Below are 8,704 nucleotides of genomic sequence, written 5' to 3'. Positions count from 1 at the left end.
GATGACTCACTGGAGCTGAACATTTGTTATCTTTTTGAACCAGATTTTATTTTACCTTTCTCTCCTCCCACATCCAGGAAAGGCAGAGAAAGAACAACACCTCCTGTTTTGCTGTGTTTTGTTTTTGAAATAAAAAGAGAAGCAGTTCTACGTCCATGCATTTCCTCCCAGCTCCAGCCACCTCCCCAAAGGCTAATGGCTGCAGTGGAGGTATGTCTGTCCAGCTGGCAGCCTGACACATTTCATGACCAGCTAGTGGTGAATGCACACAGGATAGACCACAAGGCTGTTTGACTGATGTCAAACAGATCACTTGTGAAGGACACACTGCTTTAAGTGAACACCTCAGAGTTTCTGATTTCTCTTGCACAAAATTTCATCATGTTGTTCTTACTGCTTTTCTTGTTTGCATTCTAACACTCCCTTTGAAAGAGTTCAGTGGCATTACTGAGATAACAGAAAGAACACAAGAACTTTTCTCAGAAAGGTAATGCCGCTGTGATCTAGGAGATTTCTCTTTTTTCTTCTTTTTCTTTTTTATGGGGGAGGAGAGAATTTTCTTTCTGAGACATCATTTGTTTCAGTAGCAGATAACTTACCCTATTCCTGCTGTGACAGGCCTCCTGTTCTCATTCTGGGCTGCAGTCTCTCACATGCTGAGGGAAGAACTGGTAGACGGCTGGGCATTCTCTATTCAGAGAAGAACATCCTTTAAAGAGATACTTTTCACTTCCTGGAGGAATTCTCTGCAGGTCAGGTGGGTGAGTTGTGAAATCACTGAGGAGAGAATGAACAGTCAGCTTGAGGTCATCTTTTTTTCTACCTTCCATGCCTCTCTTCTTCAATTTTCCAGTCTCACTGATGTTAGACCTTTCACAGTCTTTTCTGAGAGCAAAAGAAGGCAAAGAAAGGACATCGCTTTCATTTTTTTCCTAGTCGTCAGCCAAATGCTGGTCAGACTTCAGCACACACGAAACTGTGAGGTGTTACTTCTCTGCTTCTGTGCTAGTTCCTGCTCATCTTGGTCAAATACCTCCTACCTTCATTAGAAAGGAAAGGCTATCTGAGGTGCTCTGCAAACTGAAACACAAACTCAAAGCACATTCATGGAGAGTGAAGAGATTTGTGATAGCATGAGAGGTACAGAGGGCCTTCCACAAACAGCCTGCGTATGCCACAGATCACAAATCACAGAATCATAGGGTTTGGATGGAACCTAAGGAATTAATCTAGTCCAATCCCTAGATCTGAGACCTTCCTGGAGCAAGAAGTGAAAGCCTGGAATCCACAGTTGGATGTGCTGTGTAGGTTCTCAGGAGAGTTCACCTTCACCTCCCTTCAGTCACACAGCCTGCCAGAAGTTCCACTTGAGCCAAGGGCCCTGACCCAGCCAGGCTCATCAGGGCATCTGGCAGTAACACTGCTTCACTGTTGCTCACCATCCCACAATGTGGTAGCACTGCCCTTAAAAATCGCTGTTGCCAAAACTGCTTTGCTGCTAGTCTGTGCTCCTTGGGGCAGCTACAGCTGCACCAAGCTCATGCGAACATTGCTGCAAGCAGCATTAACTTTGCCTGAAAAACATGCTGGTGGTTAGGCATTATACCCTTTCCAGGTGCTGCATGCTGGCTTCTCTGAAACTTTCAGATATCAAACTTTGTAATGTTAATAGTGAAGAGATTTTGCAGACTCACCAGGAATATAGGGCAAAGCTCTCTCCCATCTCATCTGTGCTTTCGTCTTGTCCTTTTTTCCAGTTTGCAAAGCCCTTTGCTCCCTCCTTTGCTGTGTAGTGGATAGAAACATTTGGCTTTTTGCAATCAAAGCAGCTGTGGGGGTCTCAGTGGAATTAGTTTTAAATGTAAGCATTGCGCAAGTCCAGCTCCGGGAAAGGAGGCCAATATTTTCTTTAACACACACTGGTTTAAAATCAGAACAACTCTTCTAGAAGTTCAGAGATTAGAATGGCCTTGAAATAGACCCAAGGACCTCAGCTTAATTACAAAACTAAATCAGAATGAATGTTCTTTTATAGTTCTGCTTCACAATGGTCCCTGGACTTAGTGAACCTGGGTGTCAAATATATAGATAAGGATGATCCGTATTGAAGCAGAAAAAGGGCACATTTATTGAGCTGTGAATTAAGAGTCTATTCTTTGCTGAATTCTGCTGTTATGTTACTGTATTTGAACAAATCTAAGAGCAAAATTATATCTCCGCTACTGAAAGGAGATGTTGTAGGGCAAGTTTGGCTTGCTTTAGTCAGTCTTGTTCCTCTGCTAGCAATTTCTCTCTCCTATCCTGAAAACGATGCTGTAGTGTTTCTTGTGCTACAGAACATGCCATAAAGGTCATCTGTCCTCCTCCTTTTTAAAGGCTGTCTGGATGGATCCTCTATTAACACTGTAAGTTTTAACTTGCAGAGTAAGAGGCTGGATAAATTGTAAAGAACTCCCAGAACTCTCTTTGCCTCTCACAAAGAGATGAAGAGTTCTTTCATGCTTTACGTACTGTAGCGTGCTTCAAAACCAAGGTTACATCTCTTTGAGTCATTATGACCAAGATAATTCAGGCTGTTCTAACTGCAGGCAGATTTTCAAGCAGAGGAAAGAAGTGGGGCCTGCAGCTTTTGGGGAAAGGCAGCCTTTGAGACAAGAGGGGCCCCTGGACATTGGTTTGCCAGGAGCCTCTTGTTCACACAGAGAGGCCCAGGCCTGTGGGCTGACTGGCGCTAACTTGCCTGCTGGAGAGGAAGCATCTCCCGCTGGCTTCCTACCAGCATGCAGAGTCTCTAATTTAGGAAGATAAAGTACAGTCTTGTGTGCCAGTCCTGAAGAGCAACCAACACTAATGTGAGGACAAGGACGGGCAAACCTGTGTAGCTCGAGCCAAGGATAAAAGCAATTTCATTTCTGGATGGGAAGAACAGCAGTGTGTGGTGAGAGGAAGGGACCTGGCCTCTTCCACTTGAAGAAAACTCACGGGGATCTGCTGCTGCCAGGTATGGGGCTCAGGGAATGGAGCCAGGCTTTTCCCACAGCTGAAGTATACAAGTCATAAAGAAAACAGTAGGCTTTAGGAAGGCAAAGATGGAAAAAAAAAATGCAGGCCAGTAGTTCAAATATTTTGCTGTAACAGCTCTTTCTTGCACAAATATAACCAAAAGGTAGACCTTAAAAATTTTTTCTTGCTGAGAAGAACTGAAATCATAAAGAATATTTTCCAGTTTTCTTCCTTTCTTCTGGGTCTCAAAGAACATCTTTTTTTTTTTATTATTATTATTTTTCTCCTCTTTTTTTTTTCATTTTCATGAGCTGCCATAAAGCATAGAAAGAACAATGCAATCTGGTTACTCCCAAACATGTCCACATGAGAATTTGCTTTAAATGATGTAGAAGTGGCCCAGCATTGTCTTATACAGAGCTTGTGGCTATTTGTAACGTGAGGCTGAATTAAACAGCAGCCTTACGAGTGAAAGGCAATATAGGACAGCATGTTCTGGTTACAGACATCAAGAGAGAGTTCTATTTTCAAAATGCCAGCGATGTCAAAAAAAATTCTCCTGTACAGATACAACTGGTTCCTTCCCCTTAGACCTTTCAACCCTTAGAAAAGACAAAGCTCTTTCCAGTAGCAGTGCTGGAGACATTTTATTACCTTTCCTGCAGGCAGAGGTTTCCCTACATATGGATACATGAAATTGGTCAGATAATGAATGAGCTGATTGGCTGAACATCTGCAGGTGCTCTGTAATGACAACAATTAAGCTATTCTGAAAGCTATTACCATATTAAATTAACTTACTGCAATGCTATTAATTAGAATTCATGTTCTAGAAATGAAACAGCGCTGCAATTACATTGATATTTAATGACTTGTAAAAGTAAAATATAAAAATGCTAAATTTCTTCTTGTAATTAATATAATGTTGGAAGATAGAGGGTCAGACTGCTCCCTAGTGTAACTCCAGCTACTTCAGTAGGTTTGCAACATGAGCGATTATGATCCAAGTTACATCTTTACTATATAAAGCTCTCCAACAGCTCTGCCAAAAATTAGAAATCAGGCAAAGTTCAGTTGGTCTTATTGTGAAGTCTGAACCTTGGTATGGTTTGGGGAAAACTTTCTGTAAGGTTTGTGACTGAGGTTATCAGCTACCTCAGCAATGTATTTTTTGCAGATGAGATCCAGCAGTGATTACATTTTTTATAATATGCTAAGGTCTTCCCTCTATTTTCCCTTATCTTTTTTTCCTTGTCACAAGTAAGTATAAGTGCTTTTGACTTACTATTTGTTATCAAATTTCTCAAATTGTGTGCCGTGGTGACTTCTTTGAGGTAAATCCTTCAGAACCGAGAGAGATGAGCCCTGCATAGTTCTCTGAGGTGCTGTAACATCAGGACCTGTTTGTCCTAGGGCTAAGGAGCCTTTGCAGCAGCATGAACCTTGTGGAGCAGCAGGGCTGTTTCTCCTTGTGTGCTCACTATGGATGGAGCTTTTTTGTTGCTCTTGAGCAGAACCTACCAGGATGGCTCAATGTGTATGACATCCTATCTGGACCCTGAAGCAGCCCCTTATTTTGTTCCACCTTACAAGTGGGGACTCTGGATATCATCCAGTCATGAGTCACAGCTTTGTGAAATGTAATGAAGAGAATAAGCTGGAGCAATTGGAGCGTGTGTGGGTTGTTATCTGCACAAGCAATAGAAGCTGGGCTAGACATCTCCTATGCGTGAGCTATCGTCCAGCATGAGCTCAGTTTGTAGAGCAACCCACAGGGCGTTGCTTTTGGCCTGAGGGAGCTGTGAGCAACAGCTTCTTCCAGCCCTCATTACAGATATGCCTGTGCTGCAGTGTTACAAAAGGAAGAGCAGTGGTGCACGTTACCCTTCTGCAATACGTGGCTCTAGATCCTGCCTTGTCTGTCCATTTTCTATTGCACATTTTCCATGGAAAAAGCAGTGCCATGGCCCAGGGCATGCTCAAAAATTTCTCTGGAAGAGAAGCTGTCCTGGATTCTTCCACAGCAATGCCTATTTCCAGACTGATTTTCTTCCCCTGGTGAGAAGGGAGAAACAGTGACATTTTAATGATTCACTTTATTGATGGATCTGAATGTTTATTGTTGTTTTAACTATCAAAATGTACAGAGGCTGGAATCTATCCAGAGACATGAAGACAATTTCTTTTATTCCCTTACACTGTGTAGGTCAGTGACAGGGGAATATTTCCATCTTTCTTACAATAGGCATTTGCCTCAGGAACAGTGGGGCACAGAAGTCTTCAAGTTTGAAGAAAAACAGGATAGTAGTCTAAACTGGGAGCTAAACTGTAAAGGGTCTCTTCTTATTTGCTGCAGGTTCTAATCTTCTCTCTGCCTACACATTAATAGTCAACAGTGTTAAAAATAATGTATTACTAACTCAAAACTTCTTGGCTGTAATTTCTGTTACATTTACTTCTCGAGGATTGATGCAAGGTCTTGGCTTATATGTTTTTAATTTCAGTATTGAGTGCATCTTTGTGCTTATGTGAAGCTACAGATATGACTTTGACATATGCTGTACAAAATCCCAAGAAGGTATTTCTGTTTAAATATTAAACATTGTTTAGCCTCAAGTGTTTTAAATCAGACTTAATCCCTTTTGCCTCTTAACCAAGCTATACTACCCTATAATTTTAAAAATAGTTTTATATACATGAGCAGAGAACCATAGTCTTGACAGACCGCCCTGGTTGTCCTCATCAACTTTTTGAGGCAAACTTTCAAGCCCTCCAAGCAGACATAATATAAAAAAAAAGAAGTGGGAAGGCCCATGATTTATGTCTCTCCTCTTGTATTTCAATAAAAAGAGATGATGGGGTGTTGCAAAGATGGATTAATGGACTGTACCTGCAGTTTTGTGATCCTTCAGACTAAGCCATAATAAATGTTCCAGTGTGACCTTTTGTGTAGTCATTCTGCTGGAGCTTTGTCTGTAGACACTGTTGCAGTGGACTGTGAATAGAAATTCCTTGGTGAGGCTCTCATAAGTTGCTCAGTTTTCCCTCCCAAAATGTGCTTTGTTTTCCTAATGTTTTAGTTGTTATTTTCTTAAAATAACTTTTCCTTTTTGTATGGATGGTAGAAGCTCAAAATACAGAGTTTCTTATCTCACTTTGTTGGCTCTTTATCCGAAGCCCTGTATATTTGGAATAATAATGTAATCTGACCTTGCAAATTTGGCATGGTGTCCCTAATTACAGAAAGCTTCTTGTATCAGGGTGCTAAAGTTTACTGGGGAGAAGGTGTCTCAGCTTCCACCATTTGTTAGGTGGATTTTCACAGGACACAGACAAATTCCAAAATTGTGCATAATGCATGGGTGTCATTGTGAAACCTGAACAGATCCTCTGTGGATGCACTTTGCCTTGGGAGGTTGGTAAATCAGGAGTCTAGGGGATGAGATATTCCCTAGAAGTTCAATGCTAAGTTCCAGGGGCCTGTCCACCTTGCCAGAGCTGTACTTCTTCCTTTTACATGCTGGTTTTGATGATTAAACATGATCATCAATCCATGTGAGAAAAGTATGGGAAACAGAAGGCTTGAAATAATTGTTCTCTACCGCACAAATGAGAATTCAGCTCAAGCTTCCAAGCCCACACAGCATTATGGGTATTAATTTTAGATAGTCACCTTTTTGAAGCTTATCCTAACCTAATTAGGCGCCTGTTTTCCCCTTAGGGCTGGCACTTTTACTAGATGAGATAACAGCTGCATCTCTGTGAGAAGCCTTGTGAAGGGCAGAATATTTGTTAGCGGTTGCTATTTTCAGCCTTGCCAGAATAAACAAAGAGCTGGGCACCTGCAGTCATTTCTTTTTAAAAGTCAGCACTATTTTTGCATACTCTGGGGGTCAGCAGAGCAAGAGGCAGTGAGAACAGGCAGGCTCACCCACGAGGTATTGAGGAGATGCTTCTGCTGGGAGCCATAGGCTTTTCAGTTTGGAGATGTATGGGATGGTTAGGTGATTAATAACCTCTTCTAGCAAGGCTGAGGAACACGCAGAAGAACAGAGTGCTTTGAAATTATTAGAGCATCTTGGGGCAACACAGTGTGAGATTCGCATTGGCTATAAACAAGAGAGCTAGCAAAAACAAACTGGAGGAGTTCAGACAGAGGGTAAGGCAGGAGAAAAGCTTTTTTTTTTTTTTTAGTCCCTTTTCTTTTTTTGTAATTAACCACAACTAAATTTCAGAGCACATAACTTTAGACCTTGATTGTCTAAATGGTGTGTCTTCATCTCAAAAACAATTAGGTTTGGGGCTTAATGTGCCTCAGAGGGTTATATAAATGAGATCCGAGAAAACTCCTTATACAAGAAAAACGTTCCTGACTAAGTGGGAGAGCAGATGGTATTTAAGTAAACTGTATTTGCAGGAAACCCCTCTGTGCCATTAGATGCCAAATGGCTACTTTCAGTGCTGTTTCCCTGCTTGGGTCTGTGGGAAGCTATTGAGAAAACAAGCTCTAATAAAGTATACTGAGTGCTGCAGTGATGCAGCAGAGAGGGTTAAGTTGCTTATTATGAGGCTCGGCTCTACTGTGCTGCATTGTTCTGTAGCTGAGTTTTGTAGCCCAGCTCATGCTGGCAGTCAGCAGTGTTTAAATTGCAGGCATGTCTCTGAGTGGTGTCTGTGGATGCTGCACCAGTGCCCAACCTAGGCTACAGGGAAGGAGAAAAGAGGGATTTGCACGCTGGCACTATTCAGCAGTGAAGGTGAGGAAAGCCCAGGAGTGAATGAAAGTCTTGGGTGGGTTTGGATGGGGAAGATCTGCAGCCAATTCCAGATGGCTGAGAGCATCTCAAGCTGGGGAGAGTTGTGTGGATGGGGATACAGCTCTGAGACCCCTTAGGTGAGCTCAGAGATGGTGGATCTTCGTAAGACTTCCACTACAGTCTGGCTCTGAATTTCACAGCAATTGTGCCTATGGCCTTATGATCCATATTGTACTAGATAAAGGTATTTGAGAAGAGTGCTGAGGCCCTGGGGCCCTCCTAATGGTCTTAATGGCCTTGATGAGCCTCACTTGGGACTACCCTGCCTGCAGCCCTGTACCATTTCAGCCCCAGGACCATTAACTTGTGTTCTGATGACCCCCAAGGGCAGTTTTCAATTCCCTATGGCTCTACCTTGCTGTTGGTTCCACTGGGTCAAGCTGGGAGCATTTCAGCCTGTCCTTGTGGTGACAGCCAAATCTTGGGGATGAAGTTGCTGCTTTGAGTGAAGGTGAAACAGTGGATTACTGGACTGGAGGGTAGGTGGATCCTTCTGTAGATCTTAAGCTAGTTATTTCTTTGCATTGATGGCACTTCTGGGCTAAGCAGGAGTTGATCTCTTACTGCTGGTAAACTGAGATGGGCTTAAAAATTGGTTATTAAAATGACTGTTTTCTGTCTACTGCATTTACCTAGATGGAATAACACAGGGCTACAGAGAGGAAGTAGCCAAGTGTATTTTACGAGTAAGTATAAAAACCTTGTGACTCAATAACTGTTTGGGATGTTTGCCCAGGGGAAGGTTTTCCCATCATCCTGTTCTTGGTCCCTCACAATCTACTTTCTTTCCCACAGTAACTTTTCAGCCATAATTTATTGTAGGTTATGTGGGAGTTTGGATAATTCTAAGGGCTACTTTTTTATTATTGTTTTGAACTCTTGTA

The sequence above is a fragment of the Tympanuchus pallidicinctus genome, unplaced genomic scaffold (genome assembly GCF_026119805.1).
Source record: "Tympanuchus pallidicinctus isolate F22 unplaced genomic scaffold, pur_lepc_1.0 scaffold1, whole genome shotgun sequence".
Classification (NCBI taxonomy): Eukaryota; Metazoa; Chordata; class Aves; order Galliformes; family Phasianidae; genus Tympanuchus; species Tympanuchus pallidicinctus.
The sequence above is the reverse complement of the archived record's forward strand: the minus strand, read 5'-3'. Positions refer to the sequence as shown.